A 13,497-nucleotide genomic window follows, 5' to 3' on the forward strand; every position below is an offset into this window, starting at 1 on the left:
TTGCTGAGAACTGTTTATTTTCCATAGTCTGCCACCCATCAGTAAGAATCTAGCTGCAGTTTGGGGTAGGACAAAGGCATCCTAAACTCTTCAGCTTAGCTCATTGTTGCTCAAACACCAATCTGATCCAAGATGAAAGTTCAACTTGCTTGCTTTTCAAAACTGCTTAATATTGTATGTTCTTAAGTTTTCTAGATCCTTCCCTATTTACCTGAAAAGTTCTAAGGCATTTAGGTTTAGTCACCTGCATGTGGTCAGGATCATCTGTTCCTGGTAAATTACTTCTACCTGTAGGTAAACACACATCTTAAAGCTGTTGGCATTCCCCGAAAAAAGCCTCCAGGCTCACTTGTGGTAAAAACTTCAGCCAGTGTCATTAGGAAGGGTCATCCTTGGTGATTTGTACGTATGTCAGGTAGTTTCAGCTTTTTGCAAGATTTCTTCCTCCCCTTTGCAAGGGGGGAGAGATTTCAGTTTTAAGCATACAAGAAGATTGAGGCTTCTTGCATCAGCTCCTGAGGCTCACGGACAATGAGATATTCTTTCTGAGCCCAGTATCTGGTTTTCTACTTTAGCACTGAAGCCAGGTCACTACAAAATCAGGCATCCAAGAATTTTGGAGCTGTGAAGGCAGTTATGGCAGAGCCTACTTCTAGTCTAGAGACTCAGTTGCTCAGCTGAAGCCACTAGAAATTTGTTCTTAAAGTTTCTTAGGTGTTACAGTTCCTTTCCAAGCAAGACTGTTCTTTGCCCAGTATCTTTTGTGACAAGCAGATGCATCTGAGGGACTTGGAGAGGAGCTCTGGCTCTGCAGCACATATGCTGCTTGTAAACATAGAGAGAGCTTTTCTTAAGAAAAGTGTCTGCACAAGCACTCTGAGCAGGGCTATCTGGGTTCACCACAATTGCTGCTGTCATTGTGCTGCTGCTGCTCTTTCTCCCCAGAGTTCTAGACAAAAAAATCAGAGCAGCAAGAAACTGTCATAATCAATAAAGACAGCAGAGAAGCCCTGGAGGGTACAAGCACAAGAGTAATAAATTTCAGGCGACTATCAGTTATCTGCACATGCTGAATCCAGATTAAGGATTATGTGGGTCAAGACCACAGGGTCATATAAGTTGATTCAAGGTCAAGTCTTTAGTAGCTCAGTATTGGCAGTCCCTGAACTGTTGCATCTTAGGGATGGCTTATGTGCAGAAGCATCATAGCTGCTTCAGTGTCCCCTATAACCCTGCTTCATATTCCTGGAATCCAAAAATGGTGACACATGCTACACCACCAGCTCACGCCTAGCAGGGTTTATTAGCCTTGCCTGACCTGAGTTACCTTTGTATAGTCACTCTGTAGCCAGTTAAAGAATCTCTCCTGGTCCTCAGGGTGCTGGAAAACATGGATACAGAGGCACCAGAGAAGATTCTCTGGCTGTCTTTTGGGTTGTGTTAGTGTTTTGGCTCATGCTTCTGTATTCTGACTAAGACAAGCCAGTTGCATTCGGCTGGACATTCAGAACAAGTATTCAGGCACGTTCTATCCAAGTATTTCTTTCATCCTCAGTAGCTCAGATAATGAGGAGGTGCTGGTACATTTCTTTAAAAATCACGTTTGAGATAATCTACAGATTGGTGTTCCTATGGCTGTTATACATCATGTTGAAAATACAAACTGTAACTTAAAGAGAAACTGCTCCCAGGGCAGGCTGAGACTTGATGCTTCTCACCAGAGGGAGCCAGTTGTGGAAGGTCCTTGTCTGGAGTGCCCCAACTCTGGATTTCTGACAGCAAGAAAAATTACTAGGTCCTCAGAGCCATTTAAAAGCAGACTGGAAAAAAAAAATCTTAGTTTGCACAGTCTCACAGTTGGAAAGCCCTCAGCTGACTTCTTGAGGGCAATTTTCTCTCTTTCTTTTTTTTTCTTTTAATGTACATTTCTTTGAAGTGTTTTGCATGAAAGTGTTATTGTATATTTTCGGAAGTATTATTGTCTCTGTATATTTTCTTCCAATGTAACTATAAATTTCTATCCAAATATGCTCAGAAGCTGTTTGCTGTCAGAACATGAAATCAACTAGTAGATAAGGATACATGAAGGTGGTTATTTCCATAGACAAACCAAAGGCACAAAACAAATGAACAACATTCTTTGAGTCTTACACACAAGCAGAGCTATATGGGTGGCAGAATAGGTGGTTTTGCCTTTTGAAGTGTGTTTCCTTAAGCATAAGTTTGAGTTTTGATGTCCCAAAAATTAATTTGCATCTGAGTATTGATGTTCTTATCTTTTTTCATAAGAGTTTGCTCATGAAACTCCATGTCATATCTCAAACTGTGACAGATCATTAATTTTACCTGCCTAAAACTTAGACATGTAGTATAAACTACGTAATTTACCTGATTTGATAGCTCATGGAGGAAGAGAAGCAGCTCCCAAACATCTTCATCTCATACCTTAAATATATGATATCCCTTATTCCATATCAAAGAATTGAAAGCCCTGACCTGGTGAATAAGCCAAGACTGCAGACAGCCTAGCTTGTATTAAGAGCATGACTTTCAGATGGCTAAAATTAATTACATTAAATCCTCTCCCAAAAACATAGATGTCTAACTGAGGCTAGGTTTATACTAATAAATAATTCACCACAGCAGGACAGATCAGTGCTTAACAGCAAAGGCCTTGCAGCCATGGTTACTTCAGGCAGTGCTCTGGACTGAGTACCCCTGCAAGTCTCATGGTTCAAAGCTGTGTGAAGGGCCAGTCATTGGGTTCAGCCTTTACACCCTGCCTTGGGGGCAGAGAACATTGGGGTGCAGCTGCAGCAGAGTCTCTGGTTTAGTTTCCTCTGGAAGGAATCTATTTTGTCTCCCCCCAAAACTGCCTCGCAATGGTGCCAACACACTGGGCTGCCACTACAAACCGAGGTGCTTGTTTTTTGTTAATGTCTGCTAACAGAGTGCTGTTGGCCATTAAATCTCAGTGATATCAATGACACTCACAAGGGACAGAAATATTTCCATGGGCAGATCGTTATCCCAGCTGCAAACCACTATAAACATATAGATAAGGGTTTTCTGTTATAATCATATTGATAAATGTTTTATACCAAAATGAGTCCTTAGGCAAGATTGTGATCTAAATGAGAACTAACAAGCAAATCACAGGACAATAAATTAACCAATTTAAGCCAACAAAGTAAGGACAGGCCAAATCTTCTTCTATTTTTTCAGTACTGATTTTCTACATACTTGTTTATACTTAAAAAGAAATTCCCCCAATCATTTGTAAAACGCAGGTGTTGGTAAGCTGCCACTATTATAGTTTCTCTATGCAGCAATACACAGACTCACAGAATGGGGTGAGTCTGTGTATTGCTGCATAGAGAAGGTGAGAATGGGTAAAGTTGGAAGAGATTAGTGGGTCATCTGCTCCAGCCTCTCTTCTTACACTTTGTCCCTCCTGCCTCATGATTTTTGAAAGATGGTGGATTTTTAAAACTGCAGCAACAAAGACCTGAAAAAATAGTTTACCTCATTTCAAAAAGAAAGGAGAGACTTTTGGGGCTGATTCATCTGCCTGAGCTCTGGAGTTCCTTTTGGACATGACAGTTCAATTCAATATCAGGATTTTAATGACTGGCAGTAGAAGTTACCATCTGTTATCAGGTTTTCTTCTGCACACCTGTTCCATGTGGTAAATCAGTTGCTTTACAGTCAATGTCCATGTTATATGAATAGAGTCCTGCTGTGACTTTGACTTGGTATTCCACTAGTTAACAGACTGAATAAAAAAGGGTAAACACTACATGAACCAAATACTGAGAAGACAGAAGAGAAATATTTGGCTCCTGCCAGCAGCAAAAGAATCCATCTGGGAGGAGCTCAGAGTGGTATGGTAGAGGCATGACCTGTATATAAAGGAAAGCCAATAGAGAATTTTATTATGACAAATTTACTAGTGGTTTGGAACTGACTACACTGGTAGAATAGTTGGAGAATGCACACTGAATAAGATACAATGAGCTTTTAGGTCACGTTATGTTTTTCAAGCTATCTTTTCTAAGGGTTATTAGAAAAGATAGCTTGAAAATCAATATCTTTTCTAAGGTATTAGGAAAGTACATTATTTAATCAACCATACTTCATGCAGGTTGAGAAGATAATGGGGAGATGAGGGGAAACAATGACCCACTCTAACTCCAGGCTGTGTGTGTAAGATTTCTGAACGTTTTCCAAACAAGGTGTATGTACCTCATCACATAGCAAAGGTGTAAAAGATTATTGACTAATTTTCCTTACCAATACAAGAAGAACAGACTTCTGGCTTCTTCTAATGTAGCCATAACAAATTTCTACATTTCATCTTAGATTTCAAAATGCTTTTTTGACTAACATTCTAAAAGTATACTGTTTCAGTGACTTTCCTGCACTGAAATCACTGTTCCTTTGTCAGAGGCAAGTAGAACACTTACAAAATTTACATTTTGTTTTGCATGCTGGTAGGCTGTTTTGCAAAATATCCTCAGGCCTAATTGCCTAATTATTAAATTAATAGAAGAACATTACATAAAGTCAGGCAGAACATGTCAGTACGTAGTTAAGCTGTGGTCAGTATTTTGGATCATGTTCTCAACTGCTCTAAGGTACAGGGGGTATGCAAATGTATCTCTGGTTTTTTTCACAAAGCCTGGACCTTTATATTCTTCGGCAATTCTGAGTCACCAGGCACAAAATCCTGTTCTCCCTGCAGAACTGTTCTCCAGATTATCAGGTATGTCCTGGGCACTGAAATACATGAAATAAGTGAAAGTTCTGCTGAATAATTGAGCCGATAAGAGCAAGGAATGTTTTAAGAAGAAAATGCTCATAGCTGGAATTGCAATCATTGCAGTTACTGTGAGCTGGTCTTAAAGCAGATAGATTGAACTTTAATCAATCAATATGTTTTTTCCAGATGGCCATAAGTATGTGTTTTATAATCTGCATTTTAAGGAGTGTTTGTTTCTCAACTCCTGAGGTAAGAGTAAATTAAGACATAACACTGAAATCAGTTTAAAGAATACCACAAACACTATAGCCTATTTTACTTCCAATAAATAAATAAGATATGGCTGAGAGATTGTGACAGCCTGCTTTTCTCTGTCTCTCTCACAAGGACATGTACTGAATACTGTGCTGCCAACTCCTTCATTTATTATTCATATGCAGAAAAGCCACGAGTCTCTCAGGTCCAAAGTTAATCAGCATTGCTCCAGACTTTTGCCTTTGTGTCTTGGATGCCAAATAAGAAAACCAAAAATTATAAGAGTTCTGGTGGAGCCCTTGGACTTCAGGGGTCTCTGATTGCCCTCAGTCCACCACTAACCCAAGTTTCAGTAAATCCTGGCTGTGCAAGAGGTGGATTTCTCTGATCTGTATTTCCAGACTTGGTCAACATAGAAAGTCCCTTGAGATCCAATAAAACCTCTTTCCTTGGAAACAAGCACATCTAGAGGCCAACTGGGCACCCAGCTTCACTTTCCACCAGGGCAGAGTGCTACAACTTAGTCCTTCTATCTCTAAAACTTTGGTGATGCTCCGCTGGCCTCAGAGCACTGCTGGAGCCCAGTCTGCCTTCCTTGTCTCCCCACACAGCAGATTGCTCCAGAAGGTGGATCTAGCTGCAAACTTCAGGATCAGGCCCCAGCTGAAGCAGGCAGTCAGCAGCCCAGACCTGGCAAAATGCACGTCCCTCTCAGCAACTTCTATTATCCGCCCTTAGGATGGAGCAGATCTGGAGGGAGCCTCAGTTGTATAACACCAGTATTAGCAGCAGGATCAGGAATGCCCTAATTCCTGCAGTAATTTGGGGTTGTGTAATGCAGTGAATGAGCTTTGCTTTAGCAAATGCTCTGGAGTGGGAAGGAGGCACTTGGGGAAACAGGATGAAATACACTGTGACTCGAATGGATGCAGTGGATTAAATGGGATTTTAAAACAACACAAGCATTAGTTGTAGTAGCAGCAGAGCCTACCAGAAGGTGCTGCTTCTCCTTCCCTGTGGAAAAAAGAAATTGAGCAAAAATACACCACAAAGCTGCGGGACAGTGGGAATCTTCAGAGCACGGAGAACATGGCATTCGAGGTTTACAAAGTCTGCAAACTCCTTTTAACAAGGTTGAGCCTTTCAACAACTACCACTAAGTGCCTTACCCCCAATGACTTCCCCACTAAATTAATGTTTAACATTTTATTATTTAGTATCTCAATAAGTGAAGCTATTTTCTTTATGCCCCACTTTCTAGGGGAAACAATTGACTCAAAAAGCAGGGAAGCAAAGAAAGTGGCACAAAGGAAAGCTTAAAAAAAAGCCTTTTTTCCAATAAGAATTTAGAATATCTACCAGAGTGCCCTTGAAACACAAAGGAAAAAATGAAACTAGCTTATCCTCAATAGGACAGGAGCTCTTCTAGGGATAGTTAAATTCAGCCCACCAGAGTCTTCTAGAAATTCCTCCCTCTCCACTGGCTGTGCAAAGAAGGTAAGATAGGTCTGCTCCTCACACAGGCTTTTGTGTAGGGACCTAGAGCAAGGTGGGATGAATCTGCAGCTGGATGATTATGTGTTCGCCTGGGTGAACCCTATGCAATTTGCCTTTGAGGACTACAAAACAAAAAGCAGCGCAGCAGGTCAAGACATTGCTGCAACTGCAGCTACAACTCTCCAGAGAGCTCTTTTGGTTTTTCTTATTTGGCAATAAATGTGTGGGAACAATTTGCTTTCTTTCTCCCTCTACAGTTCCACCTTTTGATTTTGTTTTCTTCAAAGCACTGTCAAAAGATGCTCCTTCAGGACAGATCTGCACCACAGGCACCACTATGGGTGGAAAAATAATAAGATCTACATGAAATTAAAAATCTGATTTGAAAACAGCCTACCAGACATGTATTTCAAACTCAGCTTGCTGGATCTTTGCAAAATATGTCCTGGGCATTTCAAAGGCTCAATATTATTTTTTGTTTGTTTTGGGTTTTTTAAAGATCTCTAAGAAATGTGTACAACATTAATTTATCTACTGGGCTGCCAATACACAAACCCCACATATACAGCACTTAGGAGGGAAACATCCCTGTAATTGCATATTCATGAAATATAACTGATATTGTTTACTTCCTCTAAGCTACTGTGGAAAATCTTCATGAGGGAGCAAATTCTTCCTCAGACCACCACATTCTGAAACCCAGTATTAGAGAAATGCAAAGGCTGTGAATGGAAACAAGACTTGTTTGCTGTATTTAATGTCCTGCATCATGTGGCTACTCACATGCATTTGTGAAAGAGTATTTGTGTGCACAGAAATAGCACCACAAGGAATCTTGGCAGTGCTCTTGAAGGTTTTTTAAGCTTATATATATATACACACACACATATATATACATATATTTTTTTCTTGTTTCTTTAAATTGCCACCAAGTTGAACTAGGAATGACTTTTGTCCACTTTCCTTCTTCTCAACTCTTTCTGGGTATATTATTACCTCATCTGGTTTATTATTGTACCTTATGTTCTTTTTCTTCTTCATTACAGTCTGTAAAAAGCTTTTGGGCTTATTGTTAATTTTCTCTCTCTCTCTTTTATTTTTTTTCCCCCAGTCTTAATTGTATATCTCTGAAAATGTGTTTCTGAGGTTTTAGCTTTGGCTGCAAGCACAGTAGTTATATTTATGGGTCTACCATCAGTTTGCTACAGTTCAAGTAATTTTCTGCTTTTTGCTTGTTATGTTTTTGCCTGGACTTGATATACTTTATGAGTTTTTCTGCGATATTGGCTTGTATATCTGGCATAGATAATATTTTGCCTTGCTCCTAATATCCTATCAGAGACCCAAAGAGTTATAATTTTTTCTTCCTGTGTAATGTTGGGAGATTATTTTTTTAAATGAGCTGGAAAGCTTTATTAGTTTACCAGAAATGAAAGCTTGTAATGAATCCACATGGAATTCTTTAATCATATCTTTGCTATTTTTTAACTGTACCTTCAAGTGGAATGTGTTTATATTTGCAGAGGAAAAAAAAAAAAGTTCTCTTGTTTAGCATTTCAGCATTTCAGCATGCAGGAATTTTCGGTGCATGAGGTTGCTCATCATTTTTTCCTAAGTACAAAGAGTACTCAGAAGGGAGAGAGGAGAGAGGTGAGAGGTGTTTTTCCAGCCTGAGAAAGGTGAAAGAGCTGCTCCTCTTTGCCATCAGAGATTAAACTTCTGGCAGGCCAATTTGTGTGCTGTCATGTAGAGCTGGGTTGTGATGTTACAGATGACACAAACAGCTTAATATTGTACTGAGGGTTTTGGAGAGGGTTTTAGTTCTGCTTTATTAAACTTTCTCTCTGTGATAAAATACAAGGGAACTTTTGGGCTAGAAGATTTTTACCTCCAAAAATTAGTAGATATCCACACATGGATAGAGGGTTTTGACATGCACATCATTTCAATCAAATGAACATAATAGAAAAACACACTTACCATATTTGTTTGTACCTGAGAGATCTGTTATCGAGACTGTATGAAGTCAAAGGTGAACTGAGCCCAGCCATGCTTGCAGCTGCGACTCAGACTGAGCTGACTGTAGCCCAGGAAGGTCTGGGTGGTGAGTACCAGGCTGTGGGGTGTGCTGGGTGAATCTGCTCTCTACATATGCGCTGTAGATGCTCTCAGGGATGAATGCTCATCACCTACTGCTGTGCCGCTTCTTCTCCATGAAAGCTTGCTGACTTCTCAGCCCTTTACTAGAGGCAGGTGTTTTTGAAGACTATGAAGATACTCAATGCAGTGTGAAGGAAGAAATATCGTCAAGATTTTGTAGAAAAACAGCTTAAAGTGGCACAACATAATGGTAAGGGTAAAAGTCCTCTGAGGGGCTGGGGAAATTTCAGTTCTTAATGTTTGAAATCATTATTTAAATACTGGATCCTAATAGATGGCAAATCTGGTTTCAAGAAGGTGAGCAACAGGCCTGGAGTTTTTCAGCTGATAGCTACCTTTCATAACAAAGCATTAATGACTTAGCAAAAGATCTGGGGGCTGTCTGGTTTAAAAAATCCAGGCTAAACAACCTGAATCCTGTCACTTTCTGATGTGCAGAGGAGGTTTCCCTTCTCCTACACTGCTTTCAGCTGCCTTGCAATTGCTTAACAGAGGGAATAGCATTAGACCATCATATTGTTATGAATTTTCATACTTACTGTAACAAATAAGATATATTTATTTTTGAAAGCCACCTAAGGCTTTCTTTTAAGAGACCTCCTACTGATTTTCAGGCTCCCCAGATTGCTTTCCTAGATTATGGAGAGATTGCTGTGTCTCTTCCATATGTCAGCTGTTTCTTCCACAATTGTTATATGGCACTCTCATCATTGCCTTTCATTTGTTCTGAATTATTTTCTTCCTTCCTAATGCAATCATACCTACATTGCTTCTTTTTGCAATTTTCTTTTTACAATTTAAATGGGAAGATTTTTCTGTCGTTCTCTTTGTTTCTGAAAAATATTTCTACAAAAAATCATAAGTAAGAAAAAAAAAAAGAAGATGATTAGACTGAAGTGGGATCAAACCAGACAGAGAAAAGCAGCATCATCAGCTCACTGAAAACTTTTATGTATTCCTCTGTTTACCCACACTTCAGACATCTTCTCAGGAAGGCTGGGTGTAGAAAGCATGCCACTGGTAGTAAAGAGAAAGGAGGGAGGGGAGGAGGGAGGGTGGTGTGGAGCTGAAATAGCGGATACGCTGTGGAGAGCAAGCCAAGTGCCAAGGGCAGCCCTGCACCTGAACAGTCGCCAGAAGACAATGCCAGCAGTTCACAGAGGTTCTGAAGGTCTGTGGTTTGCTGCTGGGCCAGAGCTCTGGTGTCTTTTTTTGTGTGGGAGGAAACAATAAAAAACACCATCAGAGAGCGCCTGCAGGTGAGCGAGGGCATCTCATGATGGAGGTAAGTCATGAGGCTCTGCTCCGCTCCAAGCAGAGCCGAGGCTTTAATCTTACAGCCCAGCCAAGTGCTGCAAGCTTTTGCAGAGTCAGTCTTGCTCCTTAAGCCCCTCAATATCCACCTCTTCCTACAAGCTACACAGGTACGGCATGAGGCAATTGCCATGAGATCTTGCTTTAGATAAGGCTTCTTATAAGCATGTGGTTGATCCATATTTGAGCTTTCCTCTCTCTGAAAAAGGTACAGAAAGCCTTTAACTTCTGCTATTCACTTCTGTCACATTTCCACATCAGCAGGGCAAGGCAAGTCCCTCTTGTATCCATCTGGAGCTTGAGTAATGGTGCTCAAATCAGGGTTTGTCATAGAGAAAACTTCTCTACCAGCTCAACTGAGCTCCTGATTTGGTCTAATACATACCCTGGGGTCTCTTCAACATGGATTAAATACATATGTAAATGTCTTTTCATTTTTCTGACTTCTATGTCACATTGCACAAGCTGTCTCGAAAAAAACCCGAGAAGTGCAAGTGTTTAGTAGGAGCTGCTGACATGCTTCAGAATTCCAAATAAAGTGTTTCTTCAGAGAAGTGTGAGAAGCATGACTTCTGCCCTCCTTGGTGTCTCAGCGCTCGGTCAAAGACAGTTTTAAAGGACCTTGATTTTCAGGAAGTGCTTTTAACACCAAGATCTTTTATGCTAGCTACTTGAGCAACCTGAAACAGTTAAAAAAACACTATATATATTTGAAAATTTAAATCAGGAGTTGATTTTTTGATGCCTCTTTTTTAGTCAAAATGCGTTCTTTATTTCATCTCTTTACAGGAAATGGAGTGCATTCACACTATGTCTAAATCTTGCATGGATTTTTAGATTGACCTCCCTGTGGATGTGTTTTTTCACTTATATTGAAAGATTTTGTTTATCATGTTGTTTGCAGTACCAAGCTTTTTTCACCATGCCACTTGGGGAAAATTCAGTGTCTTAGTAAAAACAGCACACTATGTCTGAGATTTTATCATGTCAAAAGACAAAAGAGTCAGGTGACACTGGAATAAAATGAGGCTTTACTTTTGAATTAAATTGTTAAAAATACTATAACTTCTGAAAGGTGTAAATGCTAGTGCTGTTATTACATATTTGAAAGGAAAAAAGAGACAGGTCAAGTCATAACACTGTGTGACAAAGAGAGGTAATTTTCTGTCCACTTTTGGAATTTCACTTAGGCCACACTAAGAACTTTTTATTCCCCAGGGTCTCTGCCATTTCCCTATGCATTTTAATACTTGATTAAAAATGAAGAAATGAACATATGCTGGAGGGATACAAACACTAGGCTATGAAAATGAGGGAAAGCCAAGATGAGATTAACAGATGGCCAGGCACGAGGTCCCATTTTGAGACACATACCATCACATTAAGTTACTATCCTTCTAAAAATGTAAATGCGGTTAGAGAAAGAATAATTCTCCCTTGTTAATTTTTCTTCACTATGTATATGGAAACCCTTTTTATTTCCATTTCTACTTCAGTTTTATTTTTGTTGTAAAATAAGTATTGGAGATAGTTGACTAACTGTCCTGTGGAGATGCCTCTGGAGATCTATTTCTGTCCACTCATGCAGCATAGAAAATCCTCAGAACTCACTTCTCTATCTATCAATGCAGCAGAGAGAAAGAGAAAAGGGATTTAAGAGTTGCGGCATGAATTTGCTATCAAAGATAGGTGACTTAAATACTGGATCCTAACAGTTTTTCTTTTTCTTTTTCCTCAGAATTTCTGACTTCATTTCCTTCTCTGTTGTCCTAAACTTGTCTGTGTGGTCCTAAACTTTTCTTCAGAGTTTCTCTAAGCTTTTTATTTTCACCTTCCTCTGCCTACAACCCCATCTCGCTTCTGTATCGCGTTCTCTGAACTCCAGCTTCCCAATCTTCCTCTTCTCCAGAATCAGCACTTTTCCTACTTTTTTCCAAGAATGGAAAATGGGGCTATCCTGATGAGAGAAGAGGAGGTGCTCTTTGATCTTAATGTAGGACCCCACCTTGCTCCCTCCACTTGGGCAAGTATTGTGCTCTGCCCAAAGATAAGGGGAAGCAACCCAGCCCTAGGAAGAACAAGAGGTTCTTCCATACACCACCAGTCCTTCAGAGGCCTTCTTCTCATCCACTGAACTGGCTTAATTTCTACCTGCCTTAATTCCCACCCTCCCTTGGGACAGGGGGTAGCAAGGCTATACCTGGGGAGCTGTGGCCTCAAACTGATCTCCTCTGTTCTCTACTCACTGTCCCTTTCCCTTGCTATCAGAGAAGGAAAGTAGATGGAGGTTGTTACCTCTTAAAGACCCTTTTGAAAGCCAGAAACGAATGTTCTTCCTTTGCTGGTATCCTTGCCTTAGATGTCACCCACAACAAAGAGGCAGTGTCCAGAGGTTTTTCTTGGTCCCTTAAAGGAGGTTGGGATGGAAAGAAGCAAGGGTTCCAAAACCTGCCTGTGAAATCCTATCACCATAATGGAAAAGGTATTTGGAGGGTTGCTTCAGGCTTAGCAGTTCATGTTTCAAAAATCCCAGCAGTCTGACTAGAAAGATGTCTTTGCTGTGAGGTGAAGTCTGATTTCTGTACATGAACTGGCTATTATGAGCAGGCAGACAGTAAGATCCATTGTACATGTGTAGTTTCCCGGCACTGCTACAATCCCACTGCACTTTTCCTTTACCTGTGGGTATATATGCCTGCAAAATTCTGCCTTTTCCCTACTCCTTCCATGAGGTTCAGCACACCTTGGGAATGGGATACAAGGATACATAGTGCTGGGGCTGTGTCTATGCCACAAAAGTCTCCAGACCAAACCCTGAGCCAAAGCTTGGTTCCTCTGCGTGCTTAGTGCTGGATCCCACAAGTGAATTTCCATGGGAGGAACTAGCTGGAGTGCCACGGACCAAACCCAGGGAATAAGCTACATCCTGTGAGGAGTTGGAACATCAGGAGATTCATGCTAGAGCTCAGTCCCTGGTCTCCTTGTTTTTAGCAGTGTCAACATGCCATAAAAAAACTCAGTCCTGCACATAATTATTTGTGTAAGAGCCATTTAGCCCAGGGAAGATCAGAGACAGTGTATTCCAGACAGCCCAATACGCCACAGTCCCAAAACTGTCTCCCCAGGGATGGGCACTCTGCAAAATCAAATCCCCCACTACTTTGCAATTCTGCAGTCATTTTAAGTCTGGTAATCAAACTTTTTTTCACAGATTTCCCTTCAAATGCACCTCTAATGGTTCTGCACATATTTGTTTCTTCATAATTGTCGGTTTCTATAAAACTTAATGTCTCCTCTCTAATTTTTCAGCTAGAAATATGTGGAGAAGATCTGACATGGGTAGGGATAGTAATTTTATAAACTCAGCCTTTAATTTTCACACAGGAATGTGAGGTAAGCAGTGTCTATTAAAAAAAAAGGAAAAAAAACCATGAGCCTCTAAAGTTCTTTCAGGAATTGTTCTGTCCATTTGTAGCTAGGATATCACCATCATAAAGTCCTCCTTTCAC

This window comes from Agelaius tricolor, unplaced genomic scaffold, assembly GCF_023055355.1.
Source record: "Agelaius tricolor isolate 1412-34295 unplaced genomic scaffold, bAgeTri1.0.p SCAF_7, whole genome shotgun sequence".
Lineage (NCBI taxonomy): Eukaryota > Metazoa > Chordata > Aves > Passeriformes > Icteridae > Agelaius > Agelaius tricolor.